Source organism: Elephas maximus, chromosome 6, assembly GCF_024166365.1.
Source record: "Elephas maximus indicus isolate mEleMax1 chromosome 6, mEleMax1 primary haplotype, whole genome shotgun sequence".
NCBI lineage: Eukaryota > Metazoa > Chordata > Mammalia > Proboscidea > Elephantidae > Elephas > Elephas maximus.
The window spans coordinates 85,896,643-85,924,460 of NC_064824.1; positions in this window are offsets into that span (position 1 = coordinate 85,896,643).

Genomic DNA, 27,818 nt, shown 5'->3' on the forward strand with positions numbered 1-27,818 from the left:
TGACTCAATAGGGGGAGAGCAAGTGGGAGTACGGAGTAAGATGTATGTAAACTTATATGTGACAGACTGATTGGATTTGTAAACGTTCACTTGAAGCTTAATAAAAGTTAATAAAAAAAATTTACTCTCATATAATTCTTTTTTTTAATTGATCTATTTCTGATCAATTTATTGGTATATCTATTTTAATTTCAACCATTACTGCAATCATATGTACCATGGATTCTCATAGCTCTGTTTTGTAATCCTGGGCACGTTACTCAAACTCTCTGTCCCAATATCCTCATTTGTGAAATGGTAGTAGAATCTACCTTATAGTATTCTGGTGAGGGTAACTTTTAATATGTGTGAAGTACTTACAACAGTGCTTGGCACGCAGTAATCGCTGAGCAAATGTTAATTATTTTACATGTGTTACAAAAGCTAACATCAAATATGATATCACAAATTATTGTACATGTTACATTTTCTGGTACTCATTGGATTATATCCTGTCATTTCTACCTGTATTAAGTTTGGGAATCTCAGGATTGATCAAGGAAGAGACAGTAAGGCAGAGCCACTAGAGGTAGTAACAAACAAGCTTTTGAATTTTTTTTATACCTTTAGAGCCTACCTACTTTTTATATCCCACAAAACTGTACTATATGTCTATTTATCCTATGTCTAAAGTAATTTGTGAGCCCTGGTGATGCAGTGGCTTGAACTCACCAGCCACTCCCTGAGAGAAAGATGTGGTAGTCTGATTCCTTAAAGATTTACAGCCTTGGAAACCCTGTAGGTGAGTTCTACTCTGTCCTATAGGGTTGCTATGAATCAGAATCAACTTGACAGTGATTTTTTTTTTTTTTTAAGTTTTTAAAGCAATTGGATGTAAGAGGATCTGCCAGTTCTGGCCCACTTATAGGACAATATCACAAAAATTTTTACATTTGTCTTAGACATTTCTGTGTCCAAGATCGTTAATTTAATTTAGTTCTTAACATATTACATGGGTTATTGTAATATTTCTGTAGATGATTTTTTTTTGTCTTTCTTGAAGGACCAATTACCTGCATTATCACCATAATTTATTTCTAAAACACCTATCGATTATCAAATTATCATTCTTCAGAAGCTTCAATGGATTTGCCTTATGTGTTTTTTTTTTTTATACTCCAACATCCTGAGCAAGGTACACAAAGTTTTCAGTTGTGTTGAAGAAACAAATAAAAATAAAATCTCCTGTCAATCCATAAACCTCTCCAAAATATAATTTTTTTTAAAAAAAGTTTTATTACTGAATAAACTGGACTGTGATGTGCATCATAAACAATTCACCAAAGAGATTGCAAATGCAGAAAAGAAGTTCACTCTTTTATATAGCCAGTCAGATACAACCAATTAAAAAAACCATTGCTATCAAATTGATTCTGACTCATGGTGACCCCACGTGCTATGGAGTAGGACTGCTCCATGAGGTTTACTTGGCTATAATCTTTATGAAAGCAGTTTACCAGGCCTTTCTTCTGGCAGAACCACTAGATAGGATATAACACATTCCATACACATTGTTGTCTTTATCCAAACGGAAAAATAAAACTTCTCATATCTTTATAACAAACAAGAAGTTATAACTAAACAATGAGATACCCAGGCTAAACCCTGACAGAGACAGGGAGACAGGGCACTATCCTCCTTGATGTTCATATTTCAAAGACATGGCTCCAGGTCCCCAAGAAAGGTATTCCTGGGATGAAAATCTGGCAAGAGGCTTATTTGCCTTTTAAGAAGATTTAAATACAAGGAAAGGATTTGCAGCTACAGGCTTTCTAAAAGAAATGTCCTAAGAAAAGGGCGAAGGGAAAAGTTTCATTTCTTTTGACACCAGGGAATATTATTTTTTTCTTTTTTTCTATTTACCCTTACACTTGCTGAAGTTTATAACTTTAGTATAAGCTTGTGGCAGTTTCTTATGCTTCCCTGAATATATATACTAATCCACACCATATCCCAATTTCCTATACTTTCATGGCTTTATTAACACAATTCATTCCCTTATCCTGAAATATCCTTTTCTTTGTTTTTCTAGAAAAAAAAAAATTCTAGAAAGCAACTAGGTATTATTCAAAAATCGGGTCAAATAACACTTTTGCTTTGTGTATGTAATGATCAAAATATTGCTGTATCTAGTAAGAAATAGAAAAGAAAAACACATTAAAATAAAAAATAGTGTTTCCTAAATAGCAATATATCACAACATCATGGTAGCACACTTCTTGTGATGGGGATAAGTTTGATAGATTTTATATAGAAGATTGTAGGATATATTTTGACCAGACAAGGCAAATTTGTACAGTTACATGAGAAAAAAAGATTTTAACTCTCATTCATTTTGACCTAAAAAATCAGGAAGTGAATATGTGGATATAATTGTTTGTGTGTTGATACAAATCTACCACATAAGGTAGCTGAGTAGACTTGAGGACAAAATATGGTAAAATGATGTATATATAGTTTGGTTGTCAAGCCTCCATAATTTAGAGGAGGAGAGAAAGTCATGAATCTACATCAACTGTGAACACAAGACCACAGGCAGCTGCCTCTGATCCCTATGGTGCCCTTCAACTTTCCTTCATCAAGAGCTTCAAAAACAGTAAGATGGATGAGGTGGGGACTTAGAGTTTCCCACTTTTTAGTGAGTCATAAAAATTGTCTCTGCAACATATTCAAAATTATGATAAATGTGCTGGAAATTCACTTTGCAGCATCATCAGCTACTTTTTAGCTGAGAGCTGTACGTGAGCCTACACTATCTAACTTTCTGGAAGGCCATGTTTGAAAGTGAAGAGTCATCACGTAACCCACCCTTCTCTTCACTTTCAACTAGCATCATGTCTGAATCAGAAAATTGAGAAGAAACCCTATATTTAATGTCCTAGAAAGACTTCATTGTTCAATAATATATTTCAGTTTATAACATTGTATAGGAAATTCAGATGTTTTGTTTTTTAGCCCTATGGATATTTTTAAGCATTAGTTGTCAAATGGCATGTGTACTATTATATATTTTTTCAAATTATGCATAATATTTCAGTTATTTGAACCAGATTGGAATGAATTACTGAAAACCATGAACACTTTTAACAGTGGTTTGAGACTATGATCTAATAACACACGGAAGAGAATTTGTCATTGTTAGGTGGCATTGAGGCAGTTCCCACTCATAGTGATCCTATGTACAATAGAACGAAACACTGCCCGGTCCTGCACCATCCTCACAATTGTTGTTATGCCTGAATCCATTGTTACAACCACTGTGTCAGTTCATCTCATTGAGTGTCTTCGTCTTTTTTGGAAAAAAAAAAAAAATTTTTTTTTTTTTTTCTACCAAGCATGATGTCCTTCTGCAAGGACTGGTCCCTCTTGATAGCGTGTCGAAATTATGTGAGGTGAAGTCTTGCCATCCTTGCTTCTAAGGAGCATTCTGCTATACTTCTTCCAAGACAGATTTGTTTGTTCTTCTAACAGTCTATGGTATATTCAATATTCTTCACCAACACCATAATTCAAAGGCATCAATTTTTCTTCAGTCTTCTTTATTCATTGTCCAGCTTTTGTATGCATATGAGGCAATTAAAACACCATAGCTTGGGTCAGGAAGACCTTAGTCCTTAAAGTGACCTCTTTGCTTTTTAACCCTTTAAAGTGGCCTTTTGAAGCAGATTTGCCCAATGCAATGTGTCATTTGATTTCTTGACTACGGCTTCCAAGGGCATTGATTATTGATCCTAGTAAAATGAAATCCTTGATAACTTCAATCTTTTCTCTGTTTTCTATGATGTTGCTTATTGGTCCAGTTGTGGTATCACACAGAAGAGAAATAGATAATGTGAAGTCTGGACACAAAGACTTGCATGTGAAGATACAGTGTGAGAGAGTAGGAAGTGTCTACAGACTTGAGTCCAGATTAGGTTCCGGCACTGATTAGCTGCTTGCCCTTGGACTGCTGAATTTTATCTTTGGTGGATACACTTCTTCATCCGAGAAAAACTTGGATCCAAGAATTGTAGAGACCTGAAATGAGATTGTATGCGTTAAATGATACGTCAGTGCCTGGAATATTTTAAGAACTCAACTAAAAGTATTTCCCTTTGGTCTAAACCTTCTGCTGGAAATATACTTAATGTTTTGTGCCCTTCCAACAGGGCAAGGTGGGTTTGTTTATGACATGATCACATACCTGTAAAATAGATGGTTATATATTATTGATTAGCCGAATTGCAGGTTATTCATTATATACATACATGGCTTATTTTCAAATTTTAGCTTTATTATTGGAGAAGTTATATCTCTATGATCCACTGCTGTCAGGTGAATTCCAACTCATAATGACCAGATAGGGCCATAATGACCATAATGACCGCAGGTTTTCCAAGATATAAATCTTTACGGAATCAGACTGCCACATCTTTCTTCTGCAGAGTGGCTGGGGGAATTGAACTGTTGAACTTTTTTGGTTAGCAGCTGAGTGTTTTAACTGCTGTGACACCAGAGCTCTCCACATCTCTGTTATCATAGTAAAATATGAAAGAAATGATATTACCTGCCTTGTAGGGTGATTGTGAGGATCATGCTAATATATCTTTAAAAAAAGAAAGAAACAAACAAACAAAATAAAAGCCTAGAACATAGTAAGCGCTCCATAAAAATTTCTGATCAGGCTGTTCATGTTGTTGATTACGATAATTTTGATGATGTTGCTGATGGTGATTATATGATAATGATGAAGTTATCTCTTTATATATATATATACATACATAAAACATTGAAATGAGTTTATTGCAACCTCATTTTATTATGTATTAACTCTTGGAGGGGAGAAAAATTGATCGTGTATAAACATTTATGCATATATTAAAGTATCTCAGTAGTTTCCCAATAGATTCTCTCTTCCTTTTTTATTTTAGTGTGAATGTAAACAAACCCTCTGTTACCAAGTAAAGCAGAGCTTATAATTGGTAGAATGTATTTCCATGCTGAAACTTAGGAACTAACATTTTAATGATAACACCAAATGGAGAAAAAATTCAAGTGTGTAAATTCAGCACCAGTTTTATGCTGTTGGCAAAGTTGCTGATGTTTAATTGACCATTGGGAGAGATTGCTACTTATGCAATCGCACTAATAATGATTTTGCTGCAGCCAAATGAGTTTTTTGTCATATTAACCCCTCAAATGAAATTCTGCACCAGTTAACTTCTCTTATTCTTTCATGTATCTTTCATCATATCGCATAAAATGTGTTTCCATGGAAACAAAGAGCATTTCCCTTAGAAGGGAAGAGGTGAAAGACTCTTGCCTAATCCTATCATTATGCTTCAGGGACTACTTTATTTTATTACAAGTAAAAAAGCTGTACTCTGCAATTAAGAACAGGGCAGCTTAATCCTTGCAATGAGTCTGAACCAACAGCTGCTAAGGACTATTTTTATTAACTTCCCAGAGGATTTGTAGCTGTACAACTTCAAAGGGTGTTTTACAGTAAACTAAGTTGAAGGAAACATTTTAGTATATTTCAACAACATATGAAAGGTCAGGAAAGCCCTTGAGGTATATATGAAATATTTGGTCATCTTACATAGTTATCAATAAAGTGACACTGTGTCATATCTGTGTTTACTGTAGACTGACTCTAGGGTGATTTTTTTAAATCAATTTTTAAGATGAATAAAAACATGCTGATAATGATTTATGGCTTCTGGTTGCTCTAGGCATAAATTTATGTATCAAGGGGTCACAATCTTTTTAAAATGCATGAAAATTTTGCACATTCCTATTTTCATGTATTGATTTAATAAAATTACATATAGTTTAAAAATCGTGATCGGCAAGCCTGCATTCTTTCATCTGTGCCCTTTAAGTGTTGTCATACAAAAATCATCAATGTCCTACCTCAAATCTCTTACCAAGACTTTTAGGAATTTCTGTTTTTTATAAGCAGTTGCCTATTTTCTGCCTTTATTGTCTCCTAAACATGCATGGAGAGAAACATGGCTTCTGTTTTTTAAAGGAGATGTGAGCAATTTAAAAGTACTCCATTGAAACAAATCTACAAAAATAATAATAGGGTCACTTCACAAAATGAAACACTAGAAAATCCGTTTTGAGAAGGTAAAAATGCCTTTTAGAGTAGAGAAATGTTAATAATTCTAAATAAGAATATTTAAGCTAGGTAATAGCGTATAAGATTTGAAGGTAATAAACTACTAAAAGCATAACACTGTCAGATTAGTCCTAAGTGTAAAATGACTAACGGACACTCAAGTGCCACAAATTAGTGATAATAATTTGCTTGTGGTGTGAGAGACCTGCAGAAATTGGTAGACAAATTAATATAGGGACATAACTAAATATAAATGTACATCGAGAAGTAACAAATATATATCAATGCAATTTAAATCTATTATATTATTTTAAAAATTAATAGCATATTCAATATTAAACATTATAAAGCAAATAGAAAATGCAAAATATTTTATTCAATGAAGAAAAGCAAAATTCAACTAAATGGAACACAGTGAACAGATGTAACTATTATGTTTTTACACCAAACTGATATCTAAAATCATTATGCATGGTAAAGTGAAGAGTCAGTGAAAAATAGGAAGATCCTCAACGAGATGGATTGACAACAGTGGTTGCAACAGTGATTGTGAGAATAGAGCTGGACCAGAGAGTATTTCGTTCGGTTGTATGAAAGGTTGCTGTGAGTATTGACTGGATGACACCTAACAACAACAGTATCTAAAGAAGAAATCAAACTACACAAAAATTTTGATACATTATCTCAGGATAACATCTTATCTAAAGTCATTCCCTTTATTTGATCATTAGATCCCATCTTCTCTTGCCTATTGCTTCTATAATTATGCGTGATCCATTCTCCATTCTCTACTGGATCGTTCCTATTGGTATAGAAACAAGATGTTATTCATTCCATCTTTTAAAAAATAGAAACAACAAATTTTCTTTGATTCTTTTGCAGGAAAACTCCTCAAAAAAGCTTTCTATATTTGTAGTCTCCAAATTCTTCTGCTTCCATTCCTCTTTTCAACTATCCAAAAACATGTTTGCTCCCTCCACCCTACCGAAACTACTCTTGAAGTCCATATTGTTAAGTCCACTGGTCAATTCCCAGTGCTCGTTTAGTTGATCGTGTGCTCTATTTTAATATAGTTTATTTACTCTGATTTTAGACACCATACACCATTGCTTTTTCTCCTACTTCATTAGACATTTTTTAGTTATTTATTTATTGCCAATTCATTCTCTTTTTCCAGAACTCTAATGAGGGATTTATTTGACTCTCCTTTATACTTCACCTATACTCTATCCTTTGCTGATCTCATTCAGTCTCCTGACATATTATCTCTATATCAACAATTTTCATATTTATCTTCAGTCCAGACCATTTTCTATAGCTCCAGTCTCATACATCAAACTCAGTACGTCTGAAACCCTACCCTACATCTATTCCTACAACAGCTGGACCCATCTTAGTGATGGTGATTCTGTCCTGTTGGTTCATCAAGGCAAAAAGCTTAGTGTCATTACTGACACTTTTTTCCCTGTCATCCCACATCCAATCTGTCAGGAAATCACATTAGTTCTTCTTTCAAAATATATGTAGAATCAGACCTGTTTTCACCATCTCCACTGCTTTGTTCAAGCCACCAGTACATTTTACGTGCCTTATTTGCATATTACCTTCCCAGCTTCCATACTTTCCCCCTGCGTGCATTGTATTATCAGTGTGATCTTGATAAAGTGTAAATCAGATGATATTATTTCTTGCTCAGAAATCCTGAGGGCTCCTCATTTCACTTGTTGCAAATGTTGAAGCCCTGGAAAGCCTTCATGAGCAGGTCTCTTGCTGCCTATCTCATCCCCTCACTTATTGCTCTACCTTAACGGCCACTATTCTCCAGTCACACTGGCCTCCTTTTTCTCCTTCAAACACATGAGGTCACTACCAACCAAGCAAGGACCCTTGCAGTGGCTGTTTCCTCTGCCTGAAATTTCCTTCTAAAGGAATTTGTATAATTTACTTTCTCACCATTTTGAAGGCATCTTCAAACTTCACCTTCTCATTGAGGCTTAAACTTGGCTATGCTATATAAAATTGTCACACAATACCCCTCCCTCCACCATTCTTTTATTCCTCCTCACAGGCACTGCCTTGTTTGCTTTCTTTTTCCGATGGAACTTACCATCTAATGTACTTTATCTTGTTTACAGTCAATCACCCCTAGTTAAAATGTTAATTCCAAAAAAGTGGGGAAATATGTCTGTATTGTTCATTGATGAATTCCAAGAACACAGAAGACTTCGTGGAGCCTACTGAACAGTCAATAAATATGCTTTGACTGGATGAATGGTTTTATTTAAATTGTTTATGTTTGTATTATATATAAATAATTATATCACATGCGTCCATGATTCTTTAATAAATACCAAATATACTTAATCAAATTTAAGGAATAGATAACTCTTTGACGGAAAGTATTTTCTCCGATAATATGTTATGAAACTAATAACGAAAGTAGGGCACACTTTCCGTGGTTATCTTGGAGGTGTTGCTGTTCTTTTCTCCCGCAGAACTGCTGGTGGGTTAGAACCGCTGACTTTTCAGTTAGCAACAGAGCTCTTAACCGCTGAGCCCCAGGGTCCTTCGTCTTGAAGATAGGCAAGCTCAGATCAGAGTTACTGTAATCCTTGAAATAATTTATATTTGTCGACCTAGTTTTAGCAACTTTGTCATTTTCTACACGATGTCACAATTTCTAAGGCACTCTTTCAAAATTGTTTGAATGGACAGAGTCCTTCAGGGTAGGGTTGGGGTTGGGGGTAAAAGCATTTCTTTCAGTTTCACTGCGCATCCAAGGCACCGTTTGTATACCCAAATGCCACTGCAGCCAATAAGTATTCTCTGCAGAGACGCTCACAGGTTCCTTTTGATGATGTTAAGCATTAAATAGAAGCAAGTTTGTATCTGGTTATAGTTTCAGTGTTTGTTGTTCAATCTCCCTTAGTTGGATCCATTTTAAATTAAGCTTCTTATGTTTTCTTTTTTATCTTTTGCGTGGCAAATATACCATAATGTGAATATGTATTTTTACTTTTAAAATAATCTCAGATTGTTAAAGTGAGTTATATATTCCCCTCACCTGTATTATTTCACCTATTTAAATACAGCAAACAGTTAGAAGCTTGTATCTTGGTTCCAGCAAGCTAATGTTCTCTAGATGTCTAGCACAGGGCTCTATTCACTGTGCCATCAGATCAACAAATCAGAACCCAAGGGACCTTTGTTATGGCATCCAAGCATTCTCTGTTACTTGGGTTTCTTCTACTACCTGCATATTGGCTGGTATTCTGCTTTGTTAAGATACCTCACTAAAGAAATTAAAGCTCACTGTCTTTGTATGTGAGGAAGCCCTGGTGGCATAGTGGTTAAATGCTACAGCTGCTAACCAAAAGGCTGACAGTTCAAATCTACCAGGCGCTCCTTGGAAACCCTATGGGGCAGTTGTACTCTGTCCTATAGGGTTGCTATGAGTCAGAATCGACTCGATGGCAACGGGTTTGGTTTGGTTTCAGTCTTTGTATGTGGCACTTTGTATCTTTGGGATCAAATGTGTCTATCATTCTACCTACCGGCATTCATTTCATTCCTTGGGAATACACAGAATAATTCTAACTATTCCTCTACGTCAAACCCTTGGAGACTACTCTCTTGACTCACTGATTCTTGCACTTCCTCAGCTAAACATCTCTAGATTTTTCCCCAAAATTGGAACATTCCTCAAATTTGATACAATTAAAAATTTAATATCCTTTGAATATTGTCAAATGGTTATCCACTGGTGCATCTTAATAAATGCATTTTCTTTAGTCTGCATTACTCTACCTTCTTCACAATGTTGTCGTGGAAATTGAAAAGCTTGTATAAAATACTTGAAATTTCTGTTTGGTGCCACTTATAAAGAAATTATAGCAAGCCCAGTGACTATAATCAGTGCCTTTAGCATTTAAGAAAGTATCTTGCTTTCTTTTATAGGGACTTAGGAGATCAAGATTCTAGCTCTGGGTCCTATACAGGGTAACTGTATAACCTCAGGCAAAGAACTTTAAAGTGCACATCTTTCACTTTTGAAATAGAGGAAATACTTGCCTTGAAAAAAAAATTTTTTTTAACAGGGTGGTTGGAAATATCCAGAGAGAATATGTAAGAGAGGATAAATTAAAAAATATATAAATGTTCTACAAGTACAATAAATTATTATAATTGCATAAGTTACACATGTATTTTGGTTTTTGACATTGGATTCTGATGCAGTAATGTTTCTCTAAATTCAAATGTGCGCTATAGCATGAAAATAATAAACTATGAAACTTGAAGGGTTTACCAAAGTTTAGCACAAATTTTAAGCACAAAATTAAAAAAAAAAAACCTTACTGTAACTTTCTTAGTAATTGTTTTTTTTTAAAAAAAATTCTATCGGAACTGCAAATTGCCCCAAAATACTGGAGAAATACAGCAAATTTACCATTGAATTCATTGAAAATGTGCTTATAATACAAAGGTACCCCATGTCGTTATAATGATTTCTGTTCGTGCCTAGCTGGTTTACATTATGATTTTGACAAGTGCATCCAAAAAAGAGTACAAATACAGTGTGGGACATCATGTTTGCATGGACTAGGCATTTTATACTTACAAGAAACACATGTGATTGGGTACTTTAATTAATGGATGGTTAGTTGAGCAGTGTAGCCAGAGACTGGCCTGCAAAGCTGAAAATAATTACTATCTGGCCCTTTACAAAAAAGCATGTGACCCTTAATTTAGAAGACTAATTCATTATCAGATCGTAAGGAGATGCAGGCCTGGACTGAAGAGGGAGCCCTGAAAATTCACAAGCAGTTGGACATCTGTTATGTGCCAGACACTGTGGGGAAGCTACGAGAGATTTTCTGATTAGATTTAAGTCCTACAGATTAAAATTTAAAACCATGGCAATTTTAGGTATTTAATTATATGTTCACCAAGGGCCATTTCTTAGTCATCACCATCCCTTTGTAGTTGCTGAGTAATTAAGATAATTTTGTAGTTAGATCGTTTCAGGTATAAAAAGCCACAGAAAAGTCAGCGTGTTGATGTCTTCAGGAAATCCAGATTGTATCCCGCCGTTCACCAACAAAATGACCAATTAAATTTTAAATAATAGCTATACAAAACTAGCTCAAAATGTATTCTAATAGACTTGTTCCCTGAGCAGACTGTTATGATAGATTAATGTTAACTTAAGAGAAATTCTCTCTCTTTTCCATTAGGAAGCACACTGCTTTCCCACATTCAGGGCATAATTGAAATCATTCCTTTTCTATTCTAAAGATAACTTTACAGATTACAGATAACAGAGTCAGCCCTTAGAACTGTCATTAGTTCTGTCCCAAAGAGAGAGAACTAATGTGTCATTTACCACTCATGGCTCATTCACCTCATTTCAGGGCTTCTGAAGTCCTCTGCAGATATTGCATCCACATTCGCGGGATAATCTTGGAGATTTGTCTCTAATATTATTTTTGTAAGATAATACATGAGTTAGATGTAAATATAAATTACCATAATATATAACATTCAGTTTTGAATCCTGGAAAATGAAAATAACATCTCTTTAATGATTCAATACTTTAAGGAATCCATGACATTTCCTTGACAGCCTTTTCAGCACACTGTTCTTTAATAGTTTTATACTGAGATGTTTATTGCCTGCAGAATTTTCTTTTCTTGTTTATTGTGTATTATTTGGGGAGGGGGGGAGCTCTAAACCTTTTATTTTTTTCACAGACAAAACAAGATATTCATTCCTAAGACTTTTTTGTGAGAACTATAATACCTCCAAGGTGATGGCAGATGCAGTCCAATGACACAATTTCTTGTGAGGAAATCCCAGTACCAATGGTAGGCTTTCATTTTCTTGTTGCTTTGTAGGGATCCATAGCTCAGACTGCACAGGGAACTTCCTATCCTCTCACTTCCACTTCTGTAGTTTCCTCCTCTCCCAGCACATTTCCATTTCTTCTTCCCAAGCAGTCTCATTTAATCATTATCAATGCTTTCCATTTACCAACAATGCCTCCAGTGCTATTTTCTTTGCCATTTGCTCAACTCTTCTACCTCTTCAAACACCTAGAACACTATTTGGTCTTAAGAATTTTTGCCTGAAAACACTCTTTGTCTCTTAACTCTAATTGTTTCTTTACCCCCATGCCAGCAGTACTGTATTTGGCGTAGTCCTCTCATCATCTTCACAGCCCTCTCGATTCCATTGACATACCACAGCTTCAGGGACTTCAACTACCTCTACCTACCTCTCTCACCTCCACAAATGCTACCATTCCTAACACGGCAAAGATCAGTATTTCCATTTTTTGCCTAGATCCCTTGGGCTTCAAACATTATGCAAGTTGTATATTATTATTATTATTTTTTTATATACCAGAGAATATTTTTAGGAAACTATTATAGCTCCAGAAGTTCAGAAATCAGCAATTTCTGAACAACTATTTATATACTAGGCCATTTCTTAAATATCTCCTGAGGACATATTATTTTTCACTAAATGGTAAATTACTTATCCTTAAAATTGCAAAGTACTTTTGCCATTAATTCTCCATCACTATAAAATAGATTTCTCAATATTTTAAAAATGGATTAGCTATTGTGGAAAACACTTATTTAATCAAAGAAAAAATTATTTAATAAGTCATCTTGAAAATTCGGAATTTTAAGCTTCAAATTAGTGAATAACCTGGCTGTCTTAGTCATCTGGTGCTGTTATAACAGAAGCACCACAAGTGGATGGCCTTAACAAAGAGAAATTTATTCTCTCGCTGTCTAGTAGGCGACAAGTCCAAATCCAGGACGTCAGCGCCAGAAGATGGCTTTCTCTGTCTGTCAGCTCTGGAGGAAGATCCTTGTCATCTGGCTTCCCTTGGTCTAGGAGCATCTCAGTGCAGGAACCTCAGGTCCAAAGGACGAGCTCTGCTCTCAGGACTGCTTTCTTGGTGGTATGAGGTTCCCAATCCTCTGGTCACTTCCCTTTCCTTTTTATCTCTTGAGAGATAAAAGGTGGTGCAGGCCACACCCCAGGGAAATTCCCCTTACCTTGGGTCAGGAGCGTGACCTGGGTTAGGGTGGTGTTACAATCTCACCCTAATCCTCTTTATCACAAAATTACTATCACAAAATGGAGGAAAGCCACACAATACTGGGAATCATGGCCTAATCAAGTTGACACATATTTTTGGGGGACACAATTCAATCTATGACACTGGCAGTGAATATTTGGATATGAGGACTATAACATATTTTCAGTTAGAGCTCATGACTACAAATCAGAAAATTCTGAAGTTATATAATCATAATATATGGCAAGTAGAAGAACCACCCAACTAAAAATTGTTTGTTACAAAATTATCTTTTATGTTTGATTTTTCTAAATCTTGCGATTCTATAAACACATGACCTATACTTAATCATCCTTTGTGTGGTTCTACATATTAAAAATATAATACAGGCATTTTTCCAAAAGACAAAACTTTTTATCACTTCTTATATGAAATGCTGGTGGTGCAGTAGTTAAGAGTTATGGCTGCTAACCAAAAGGTTGGCAGTTCAAATCCACCAGCCACTCCTTGGAAACAGTATGGGGCAGTTCTACTCTGTCATGTAGGGTTGCTATGAGTAGGAATGGGCTCAACAGCGATGGGTTTTTCTTTTTTTAATGAAATGTATTAAGATTCCAGGTTTCAGTTCAATTTTAAGACAATTACTTAAAAGTGACTGATTTTTGAACATTAACTATACTGCTTATAAACAAGCACAATTATTTCCAAATCTTTTCAACTTTCTACAAAAGCAATGAATCATGATCTTTCTTTTTGGAAGGGTCTTCTTATTCTGTCTTCTGACTGAAAAATCTTGATAGTTTTCATGCAAGTTGTTTTGAAAATTTTTCAGGTGATGTTTGTCTTCAGGATAAATCTTCTGAGCTTTTTATTCTTTTTAATTCTCTCTGCTGCCATCCAGCTTTTAGTCCTAATCTCTTTTTTTTCTGCAGAAGTTATGCTTAGCACATGTGTATGTGTGCATACACACACATGCATACACACATTTGTCATTTCAAATTATTACAATTTAATGTTCACCAGCTACTTTCCAGAATAATGCGTGGAAGAAAGGGACGTTGTCTTTATAATCAGGGAAATGGCCCTTATTTTAATTCCAAAGTGATATCATTTACTCTATTACTACTAGCAGACTTCTTTACTGCTTAAAGTAGAGCCAAGAATTAAATTCCCTGCTCATTCCTTATTCTCTAGGCAGTCAAAGAAAAATAGTTTCAGAGAATCTCTCTGTCTAATGAATTGGAGAAGGTTTGACTTACATTTCATTCTTTAGAAACGCAAGAATAATAAAATTTAAAAACTTGTATGAGTTATTAGAGTCAGGAAGAAGTATAAATCATAGTTATTTCATGAAAAGTTATCAGCCTCTTGGGGCCAGCTCTCAGCTTCAGTCTGAAAGCTGGATGCTGGGCCCTGAACAGCTGAACAACAATGGCATGAAGAAATATGGGGAGTGGGGATGCTTACTCCAAATGTTTCTGTCAGCATATGTTGATCTCTTCAAAGATGTGTGGTAAGTCTTTTGTAACAAAAGTCCTTTCACTTGAAAAGTACTTGGTATTGCTTTTCCTTAGTGGAAGTGGATACGATACAGGGCTGCAGTTAACACAATAACAATCGCCTTCTAATTATCGATTTTCTTTGCAAAATCTCTATTTCATTTAAATCTATCTAACATTGTGAGGGGAATTTCCTTACATTCTACATATGTCATGCTGCTAACCTATTGAAGAACTTTTGATCACTCTGCTTACAGAATAATGTGAAATCCTTTGGCTTAGCATTAAGACGCCAAAATATAGATCCATGCCTAAAACCCTGACTTCAGACTGTTTGCCTTACAATTCTTCTATTTAAAAAACAAAAACCTCACTGCTTTTTTTCTTCACAAATCTATAAAAAATTCTCATTGCAACCAAACTGATCCCCTCTTTTAAAGTTATGCTTCAACTTTTTCCCTCTTCTGCGTACTTTTTTGAAATGCTTTCTACCTTCTGAACGCATCAGAATCTGAACTCATCCTTCAAGGTCAACTTGCTCACTGTCTCTATAAGGCCCTCTAAGACTACTTCATCCTATTTATAATCAATCACAATTTCTAGTGACTAAAGATCACTTAATGTGTTCAAAACCAATATTTTTAAAGGTATGTATTTATGGAGTAGGAGGCCATCATCTGAATCCAAATTATTCATGTAGCAATTATTTATCCAGGAACTATTTATTAAAAAAAAAAATTATTAAGCATCTACTAAATGCTGGCTATACCACGGGATGACTGAAGCAAACTAAATGCCTTCCCCTCATAAGCTCATATTATAATGAGGGAATAGACCAAAACACATTAGATTAGTAAATTCCATAATATAACTTTCCAGTTGATGTGCAGAGGAAAAAAGGGGGGAAGACAATAAGATAGGAAGATAGAAATCAGAAAGGTAAAGGCAGATTGGCTCAGTTCATGGAAGGTTTTAATGTCTTATTAGTGGACTTAACTTACTTACTTAGATGATAAAACACATCAGAATGTTCTAAAAAGAATTGTGACATTAAACAAACAAACAAATAAATGTTTTAGAAAAAGCCCTGTGGTAGGACTTGACTGATGTGGGAAATGACTGAGGTAGAGTAGTGATGAAGATGCTGCCAGAGAAGACTTAGTAAAAGCTAAGACCAATGGGACCTGGAAAATCCTTGGCTAGGGAGGATCAAATAAATAGTTTGAGGTAGTAGTTTTAATCTTAGGTGAGGCTGGGAACAGTAATGGTAGTAACTGAGAGCAGAGGACTGAGGAAAATCTCAGAACAGAGGGGATGGAACGAGTAGATAATTGCATACAGGTTACAAAATGGGAACACATAAGCCAAACTTAGCCCACTGATTTTTTTTTGTTTGTATGTTTGTTTGGCTGACAATTATTTTTATTTGTTTTTAAATTAAGTATTTGTCTATTTCAAAATATCAGGAAAGTTCATCTAAAAAAAAATCTAGATTATTTTTTGACATTTTAACATAAAAAAAAAATGTGTCCACTGGTAAGTTAACAATTAGTGGAGCTGAATAGTAGGCACCCCCTTCAGACAAGGCCTGGGGACTTTGGTTTGCACTGGCCCCTGTCCTAGACTTCCTAAGACTGAGGCTGAATCAGCAACCAAATTAACATTTCCCTGAACTTTGTGAATATCTCTACTACAGCTATGGATTACCGTGTCTACATTAGACTGTGAGCCATTCAGTGTAAGGGAATGTCCTTTATTTACCCTGAGTGTTTAACACAGAGCCAGGATCTTTGCAAGCCATTATAGGTTGGGTTTGTTTATTCAGTTCAAAAAGCTTTAGGACCTATATACTGGAAAGACTAATTATAGCCAAACCTGGTTTATTTCAAATCCCAGGTTATTTCGTTATTAGTAAGAGTCTTATCTTTTCAAAGCCTCATTTTCTAAATGGGTAAAATGGGGATAATAACCTTACCTACCTAAGAGGGTGTTTGTAAGACTTTATGGGATAATGTATTTTATGAAATAAATCTCAACACACAGTTTCAAATAATGACCATGAGGTGGTAACCATCATGTCAAGTAAAGTCAAATCCAGTATGTGAACAAACTGGAAATAAATAATGTAAAGAGCAAAATAGTATTCTTCAAAATTGCCAGTCCTCCATCTCCAGTTTTTACTCAAGTTTTCTCTGTTCATATATAAAGACAAAATGAATTCTGCTTGCTTAGGGACATAAGGAAATAATGTTCCTATGCTTAACTCTTCCCCATCTTATGAAAATCTTAACTATGGAATGGAGTGTGACGATATTGAAAAATATATCTGAAACAGATTGGAAAATTTTGTCACAAGATCACTTGGCTTGCTTTATACTGGTTTATGGTGAATGCCAGGGGCTTTTTTCCTACTATTTTATTTTGTTTGTATATCATGAACATAATTTAAAAATTCAGCAAATAAATAACAGATGTTGAAATTCAAAACTAATGTTTTAAGGGCAATACACAGCCCTCATTTATATCATTATATCGTCTTTACATACAATTAAAACTTCTGAAAAAAACTACCCACATCGCCAAAACAGATAGTCCACTCTAATATTTATTTGAAAGACTATTTTAATATTTGCATAAAATAGTTGTTTTATAAGGAGAATATTGCAATGGGAGTTTGAAGGATATTGGGACATCTTATAAACTTGAATAAAAATCTTTTTTTTTTTTTTCCTAACGTTTCTTAATTTCATGAAACTGTTTAATCTTTGGTCATTTCTTGGTCTTTTTTAAACAGAGGTGAGAATATAGTTGATTTTGTTCCTTTTTCTAACCTTGATTACCAGACAAAACTTAGATTCTCTAAATCTGGAAACGAAAACCCATCGTTTGTAAATGAGTTTAATTTCAAACTTGACTTTAGAAAAGCAATCAAAGAGATTCTTTAAAAAGGTGCTGACACTGAAGCGCAAGGCTATTTTACCCAGGTAGAGGCAGCTGAATTAGACTCATTAACTACAATTGGAATTGAACAGCCACCTTGGGAAAGCTTGTTGAAGCGAAAATGAGTATAGTTTAATTTAAGGCAAGGTGTATCGGAACATCTAAAAGTGTAATGTGAGGCAAAGCATTTCAGCATAGCCTATTAGTCACACCAAGAAGCCTGTTTTAAAAGTCTAGACAGACAATAAAGATAGTTACCAGAGAAAATAAAGAGAGATTTGTAAATGCTCCTGGGAATTTCCTTTAAGGGGGTATGATTTAAACTAACCGTAAACCACCCCTCACACTATTAAATAACTTCAGGATGGGTTAATTTCAGTGGAGAAGTCACATTTAAATTTTTTCTTATAACATGGCCAGGGTATTCCTTAAAGCCTTATGTCTTTACCCTGCTGTAGACAAAGGAATATTAAAAAAAAAAAAAAAAACACTTAGGCTCTTATTTTAAATACTCTGTGGGATTTGTCATTTAAAGGGACTACTTTTCCCTGTCATCTTTGGAAACGAAAGATTTACCTGTTATTTAAACTTCTGCAAATCCAGATTTTTATGTATAAATTTTATTAATTTTTCAACTTTTTGCATCAAGTGTTATACCTAAGGAGACTATATAGGTGGATATGCATGTATATATGCATATATTAATCTATCCATTTATATTTTAGGACAAATTCTTGAAAAAGTTTAGACGAATAAAAGTAATGGTCCTGTGCTTGTAAACTTTTTCTATCTCTTGCCACATGAGGTGCTATCATGGATTGAATTGTGTCCCCTAATATACGTGTATCAATTGGCTAGGCCATGATTCCCAGTATTGTGTGATTATCCACCATTTTGTCATCCGATGTGATTTTCCTGTGTGTTGTAAATCCTACTTCTATGATGTTCACAAGGTGGAATAGGCAGTAGTCAAGCTAATGAGGCAGAACTCAATATACAAGATTGGATTGTGTCTTGAGCCAATCTCTTTTGAGCTATAAAAGAGAGAAGGGAGCAGAGAGACAGGGGAACTTCATACCGCCAAAAAAGCAGTGCTGGGAGCAAAGTGCGTCCTTTGGACCTGGGGTTCCTGTGCAGAGAAGCTTCTAGTCCAGCGAAAGATTGATGGAAGGACTTTCTCCAGAGCTGATACAGACAGAAAGCCTTCCCCTGGAGCTGACGCCCTGCATTTGGACTTTTAGCCTACTTTACCGTGAGGAAATAAATTTCTTTGTTAAAGCCACCCACTTGTAATATTTCTGTTATAGCAGCACTAGATAACTAAGACAGGGACTAAAGTCACACCTTGTTCTCCTGCAGATGGCAATAGATTCCCTTAGCACAGATTTATTTAAAATCCTAATTTCTACTAAACATAAACATCCTCAGGGTCAACAGAAGAAGTAAGGTGAATCTTGCAGAGGCATAAAATTGAGTTGCAAGAGCTGTGAGACGGAATTGGAGCACATCAAGTAACTAGTGAGTGAGCCTCGCTAACCCTCTTCATCAACATCTCTACCTAACTTGTTATGTTTGACCTGTGTTTTGGAAAAATAGCCAATACAAAAGGATGAAACTCCAAGGATAACTGAAAGACATTAATTTGCGAGGTCAGGCTAGAAAAACAGAGCTTGTAAAACTTGATAAAAATGTGATTAAAGAGAGATCCAGGAAGTCATTTCTATTCAAAAACTTGAAATTTAGAACATCCCTAGACAATGCAACTATAAATGTCAAGGTTATACTTCAGAAGCAGGTGCTCAGTCAGAAGAATTAAAAAGATCAAAGAAGAGTTTGGATATTACAAGAACAAAAATAGCTTCAGCATTTTTCCTGGGGATGCTGCCAGACTCTAAAGTCATTTAAGAGGGGAAAAAAAAAAAAAAAACAACTAGTCAGTTTATAGTATGGTAGCCTCTGGTGGCCAGAATATGTTATTACAATATTTCTCATATTTATATGTATTTAAAAAAAAAAAGACTATAACGAGGCTTATGTAGTACTCTGTGCATTCAGTTACCAAACAAGTTTAGTTGATTGATCTGATCACATAGATAGTCAGACAAGATACTCTCAGCAATTATTATGTGTTGGATAATTTTGGAAACCAAAAAGCAAAACCCGTTACCATTGAGTTGATTACAACTCCAAAAAGAATATATATTTATTATTCTATGCATTAGATTAGCATTCACCAATACTTCAGAAAATCATATATTTGAAAAAAAAGCCAAGAAAAGAGAAAAATTGATGGATTTAACGTACTCTTATATTTAGAGAAGGACATAAAACCATAAATAATTATATTAGGAAAATATATTTATTTTATAACACACCTGTTTTTTACCTTACCGTGTTTGGCTAGAGAGAAATCAAGTAGAAACATAATAATAAATAAATAAACAAATAAAATAATACACTAATCAGAAAAGTGAATTTTTGCCAAAATTTTAGGCTTATTTTATAGAACACTTTAAAAAATATATTAATATTAGCAAATTAGTAAATGCGTATGTTTTTCCAAAGCCAAATTGATATATGTGACTTATAATGTGAAAAAAAAAGTTTTTTTTTAATTACCCTTATCACTTTTTATTTCCACTTCCCAGAAAAAAACCCTATTTCAGTATTTGCCTTGCAACTGTTTCAGTATTTACCTTCAGATTTCAAAATAATACTTTTCCATTGTTTGTACAGGTTTGAATTTTTCTCCCCCAAATATATGTCCAAGTCCTAATTCCCTACCTGTGACTGTGACCTCGTTGGGAAATAGAGTCTTTGCAGATGTCATTAAACTAGGGATCTCCAGATGAGATCATTCTGGATTTAGGATGGGCCCTAATCCACTGACCAAAACTGAAAACCCATTGCCATCAAGTTGATTCAGACTCATAGCAAACCCATAGGACAGAGTAGAACCACCGCATAGGGTTTTCAAGGATCGGCTGGTAGTTCAAACTGCCAGCCTTTTGGTTAGCAGCCAAGCTGTTAACCACTGCACCACCAGGGCCCCAAACCAATGACAGATGTGCTTATAAGATACAGAAAGGAGAAGCAAAGAGGCAGAGAGAGAAAGGCCATGTGAAGAAGAGGAAAAAATTGGAGTGATGAGTCTACAAGCCAAGGAATGCCAAGTATTGCCAGTAGCCATCAAAAGTTAGGAGAAAGGCATGGAATGTATTCTCCCTCTGAGCCTCCAGAAGGAATCAACCCTACTGGCACCATGACTTTGTATTTCTGGCCTCCAGAACTGTGAAAGAATAAGTTTCTGTTGTTTTAAGATACCCAGTTTGTGATAAGTTGTTATGGCAGCCCTAAAACAAACAAAAAAAATGTGTTACTGACAAGTCGATTTTGACTCATAGCAACCCTATAGAACAGAGTAGAACGGCTCCATGGGGTTTCCAAGAAGCAGCTGGTGGATTTGAATTGCTGACCTTTTGGCTAGCAACTGAGTGAATGCTTAACCACTGCTATTCTATGAGTTTTTAATATTGGGCATTGTCATGGCTTCCTGCTATGGAAAATGAGGATCTCTCCCTTGTTTTCCTCCTCACATAAATATTTCTTATTCCATCTACTCTAAATGTGGTTATATCACACTTTTAGGGGTAAGCTGACATTTATTGTTTAAACAATTTTGAGTGTGTAAATCTTTTTCATATAGGTGTCACATTGTATGCAATAATTCTATTACTACTTTTGTGCAATTTGTTTTTCTTTGAGTTAGTGGTTTCTTGGTTGTTACTAATTAATTTGGATGTTTTTTCATAAAACTCTTCTCAATATACTCAAACATATCTGGTAAACTACCAATTTTTTCCTACTCTTTTGCCTCAGTGGGCAGTTTGTCTCTAGAACTGTTTCATCTCAGGGAATTTGTTTTCATATCAACTTGGAAATTCTATTTGCCTTACTTAGTGATAGCCACCACCCTGGTATATCCCTGGGATATTCAAGGTCTCAGGAAAGTTATTGTTATTTTTTTTTGGTGGGGCCTAAGTCTATATAAACAATTCAATTTAACAATATATTGTAGAATTCCTTGGCCCCTTTGCATTATAGAAGTTTATTGATGAATTTAAAATAATTGGTAGAGAAAACCATTACTCATGATTTTACATCATTTATCGTGTTGCTTGTGACTGTTGGCTTCCAAATACTATCTCAAAAGTTGTGTCTTAGTTAATGATGACTAAAAGCATGTATTCTCTGGGGAAAGCAGAAAACTGTGAATGATAATTTGTTTTCTTGGCATGTTGAATTTACCATTCAGAATTGTATAGTGACAATGTAGAAACACACATTTTCCAACCATATCTCCTCTTCAATTCTTTAGGAGAGAGCCACTTCATTTCAGAACATGATCTCCTTCAATGTTGACTATACCCCTGTCTTCCACCACTTTGGGTGAGGACCTCTTGGGGGACAAGACATAAAATGTCCATCTTTTATTCATTATGGTTTAAAACTGACCTGGGAGAGTACATCATCAACACATTCATGAAAGTAAGACAGGACATCAATTAAGAAGGTCTGTTAGAATTGAAGAGCAGTAGCCTTGCAGTCTGCAGATGAAATAGATACCACTCTCACCCAGAGGAGAGCCTGACATGTGTCGTAGAGCTTGTAGAGAGAGTAGGGTGAATGTCCTAGGTGCCAGCAGTAGGAGACACACAGGGAAAGGACGCCTGATCCCACCTCTGCTAACTGCAGGTACTTTCAGCAGAGGTAGCATCCCAGTCAAAACAGAGATAGATCAGACAAGAGCCAAAGTAGGATCTCACACACATAACTCCATTCCAAAGATCAACAGTGGACAATTGGTAGCCCAGAGCCCTGGAATTATATTGTGTCCAATGCAAGAATCCAGTAAAATTAGGATGTCTACAACAATTTGGCAGTCCAATTGCATGTACTTCCATGAAGTGTTTGATACTCCCCAGATGGCACAATCTTCTCACAAGGATTTTGTTCTGTAACTACCCTGGCAATTTGTAGCCTCAGGACAATCCCATAAGCATAGGTTCAAGAACTCGGAGTGTACAGTGGAATCTGTGCACAGGGAAGAAATGGTACTGGAGTTCATATGGGTCCTGGTTCAGACTCATTTCAGCCTACATAGGTGGTACTGCTGATTCTGACCTGTCTCAGTAATGGAGGAAGCTTTGAAACTTTCAAAGAAGGGATTCCAAAGCATAGGGTCCTTGATGTATGGGGCCCTGGTCGGGGACTTCCTTGTCCAGAACTAATGACAATACTGTGTCCCTCATTCATTAATATAACTTAAGAGGTATCGCCATTGTAAGTTCAAAATTTTTTACTTCTTTTATATCCTTAGCTGGTAAATCAAGTCTAGTTATATATTTTTAGGGTTACCTTTCAGTCCTTTAGTCAATTCTGCTTTGTGACGAAGTTTCTGATTCTTGGTAATATTAAACTGTGTTCTAGCTGTTAGGGAAGAGAAATCAATACTGTACAAGAGGGAATGGTAACTAAAGTTACAGGGAGAGGAATATACATGAAAATTTCAGAAGATGATCAATGGACCAATAGTCAATAAAGGCAAGGCCATACACAAAATCATAGTTTGAAGCACAGGTTAATTTATAGTAAATCTTTTACTAGTCAGATAATTATTGGATCTAAAGGCAGAGAGTTAAAAATAAAAAAAAATTGAAAAACATCTCCTTTTTTGCGGTCATCTTTAAGTAGACAATGTGAACATATCTTCAAATGGAAATAGCTGATTTATTCCCTCAGTCTCCCCGAAGTGATCAATCTTTGAGAGCTGAAAACAAAAAGCAGGTATAGCACAAACTGAAATAACTACAAGCCTTATTGTCCATCTCTCTTTGTAAGAGTATTTGAAAGCACAACACTCATGGAGGTCATGTTTATTTATATACCCAAAAGCATCACCATTGCAAACCGTGAACAAGTGTTGACTGCCATACCTACTTTATTTGACCAGAGTTCTATAATAGTGCTTCTCATTTTCTCTCCACATGTTCTGGGCTTTTTCTTCCCAGAAAATCTGCTGCCATAAGGTATCTTAGGACTATGCCCTGGAAGTGGTATCCAACGCCCCACCGTGGATGAATACACCTCCTTCACCATAAAAGGTGGAAATGCTTGTTATCAAGGAAATCACTCATCTCTCCTGGGTCTGCTGTAATATTAGTGAACAATGTAAACAATATAAAGGTGAATTAAGCTTCACAGAGAAGTAATAGAGGGTTAATTAATAAAAATATATTTCAGTATTAACAACTGAAATACAAATATAATTGCTAACATTGTAAGAAAGTTTTGTTAATTTTTCCTCTGCAATAAAACCCTATCTGCTAGAGATTGAACTAAATGTATTACTTTAAGATAATTGTTTAAGATGTGATGTTATTTCACAGTATATTCCTGTTTTAAAATTAAACCTTTATTTTAGAGTTAAAAAAATAATGCACACAACCTCTTTTATAAACGCATAAATTGAAACACATTCCTTATTTTCTGTATTTTGTAAGTAAAAAAAGGCATATGCATTGCTTATTTTTAGTGTTCATATGTCTCGAACTTGCAAACAATATTATTTGAGAAAGACATGGGTGATGAAAATGTGACACTTAATTTTGATAGCATCAGACCATACACTGATTTGTATGTGTAGGAGCTTTATGTGGAAATTTAAAGTGACTTTCTGTAAAAAAAATCTGATGCACTCCAGGAGAAAATGTCTTAACAGAAAATTTTATATTCTTATTTGGAAAACCATATCTGGGAAACACTCAAAGCAGCCAGCTGTGAAGGCTTTCCTCAGAAGCACAAATACAAAATTTTCTTTTCAAATGAATTGAAAAGAATGTACATTCTGAATAGTTATAAATCGAATGGACCAGAAGCTTTGGAAAAGTCTAAAATGTCCATGTTCTATAAAATTATGCTCAAATATTTAGATCTGAGAAAAAGCATAAGCATACATAGGTATTTTTCCAAAGTTCATGTATACTATACATTTCATTTTGTATATAAGTTTATTGAAAACACTTTTTGGAGATATTCTCTAACATAGGCTCTTTACTTTCACTTGGAATGTATATAAACACTTTTTTATATTAGTACGTTTTAAAGGCAATGAGTGTATTAAATATATTAAGACATTATCCAGCTTTTAAGACATTAATATGAAAGTTGTATTTCTAGTAGCAGCTGAATAATTTCATCAAGCATGTGTATTTGCTTTTCCCTATTAATTAAAATGGAAAAAAAATATAGTGTTCTCTTTCCAGGCTATGAATAGTTATCTTATAAGATTATTGTCCCCAGGTTATAAAGATACATAGATGGTAGTAGAAGCACACACAACTTGATACTCAGGTAACTCATTGACTATATCCTATCTTTTCGTATACTAACCAATTTTTATTGAAGTATAATTCACACATGATGAAATGTTCAAATCTTAAATGCATCTGTAATCAATTCTCACAAATTTGTTACAAATGCATTTATTTATGAAGCCTACACCCCTATGTAGATACAGAAATTTCTGTCTGCCCAGAAAGTTTTCTGGTTCTTCTTCCCAATAATCTCTCTATCAGTTATTTGGACACTGTTAAAGTTAAAATAGGCCACTGCTCAGTCTCATATCATATTGTCATATCATAGCATTATGAATAGTGGTTGACAAGACAAAACTGAGTAACTGCTCTTCTGAAATAAACATAATACAAACAGTTCCAACACAATGAAGCCAAACATAAAGCTGTGCTTTGGTGAGTAGGGCAAAAAAATACCTTGTTCAAACTCAAAATTCCGTATCCCACAGAAATAAATTACTCCTGTTAGCTGTAGCACTGATTTGGTTCAGGTTTATAGAACACACATGCATACATACACACACATTTGAATTGTAGATTGTTAAAGACGGAAGTAATTTAGAGATCATTTTGTTTTAAATCATTTTCCAATTTATGATACCCCTGCATCTCAACCACCTAAAACATCCCATATGCCTGGACCACTTCAATACCTCTGTGCTATGAAACATCATCCCCCAGTCATTCCAATTCATTAAAGTTAAAAAAAAATTCAAATTTTTCCTTATTTTGGGCAAAAAAAAATCTAAGTTTCTAATTTGCAATTTCTATCCATTGACTTTCCTCTTGCCCTCTGGAGTCATACAGAATGAATCTATCCTTATTTCTATGTCTGAGGAAGTTGAAAACTATGACAGTGTTCTCTACACTCATGTTTTCAACCCCTGACAATATAGTCAAATTATTTCAAGCATTTTTCATATACGAATTTTTCAAATCCATCCCATAATTTATTGCTTTTATATGGATGGCAATGTTTACTTTGAGATGTGGCCTTCTCACCTATTCTCATTATTCAAATTTGTTGAGCCTAATGCACAGATATGCAACACTCAGCTTTCTATACTACAGTTGCGGGTTTACTAAACATTTTCGAGTGAACTTAAGTACATATATCTCCCATTATTTAGCTGCATATCTGATCAATAAGCTCAAATGGAAAATGAATTGGAAGGAGGCAGAGACTGAAAAATTGTTGCAATAATTCTGGTGGAAGATGACAGAAGGGCAAATAGAAGCTGTCTGTGGAGTCATTGCAGACATGTTAATAAACTATAACAGTTGGGCTTCATATTTGATTGGATGTGAAGATGGGTGGCAAAGGGAAAAAAATCAAGGAAGTATAGAGCATTTTCACAGTACAAAATGCTGCGTTGTTACCTCATTGAATCAATTACCTACCAAGAGGTATTAAAAAGATTTCAAGATTCACTTTCATAATACTCTGTTTTCTTATTTGCAGACCTTAATACAGAGGGTTGACTCTATCATGCTTTTCAGTTCATGATACATCACTAGTAATCAAAGAAAGGCCTCTCTTTTGATATGGTGTGTATATTTATATTTTTTCCTTTCCTCACATTCCTATTCTCCAATTCATAAACAACCAGTCTTAGCTGTATACATACCTCTAACTTTTTATGTGTCCTTGTGTTTCATCTGTCTCCTCTTCACTTATTGGTGAGGGAGGAAGTCCCACCCAAGGATGACAGGGATGGCCAAACACATGACACTCAACACTGGACAAATGAGATCAACAACAGTTTACTAGTTACAATATTCAGAGCCCAGGGGAAGAAGACATCCCATGCCATGCAGGACCACATAGGAGCAGCACTCTGAAGCAAAATGAACCACCAGGGGTTTTGGGAAGCACGCTTTGTAGTAAGAAGAGGGTAGGGTGTCCTCTGCTTTCCATGGGAGCATGTTATTGGTTTGTTTGAATCATTCTGCAGCTGCCAGGAATGTGAAAGCCATAGGTCGAGGGCCATTTGGACTACAGCTGGTCAGTTGACAGGAAAACTAGGTGGATGGGAGCCTTTCCCCCTGGGTGGGGTACACATCTTGTGAGACCAGGGGACCTCACAGTTAGGTCTTTGGGGCCCTGTGAGGCTCAAAGATGTCAAGGCAGCAAAATTTTAAGCCTTACAATTCACCTTGTAAATACATACTGTTGTCTTTTTGTGTGAGAAACTGGATTCTATTTCTCATTGTTGCTGTTTTAATCCAGCATGAATTTTTAGGAACTATCCGTGTTGCTCTTTATGTACTTAGTTTATTGTTTCTATATGCTGCTTGAAATGATTTACTTTTGATCTAGGTAGGACTTTGTATAAAGTAATTAGACTTTTCGGCTTTCAGGTAGACCAAATGGGGATTCCAACAAAACCCCACTTTGTAGTATGTTAAGAATGTAGTAAATATACCAAGCGATGTCTAATAATAAAATCAAATAATCACCTTTTTTATTTGATAGTTTCTTTAGTAGTCGCTAGTAATTTCAGACACCAATACCTTTATTTTATAACTGTATGTCCTAACAGATCATAATTAAATAGGCTGTAACTAATATAGTAAATATTTATTAGTTACAACAGTCTTGTGAGATGTCTGGTATGCACGTTTGTGTATATATATATATGTGGTATTTTTATTGCTTACTAGAAGCTGCTTCCATGATCTCATTTCTGATAAATGTCACATTTTTTTCTCCTTTGCTTTTCAG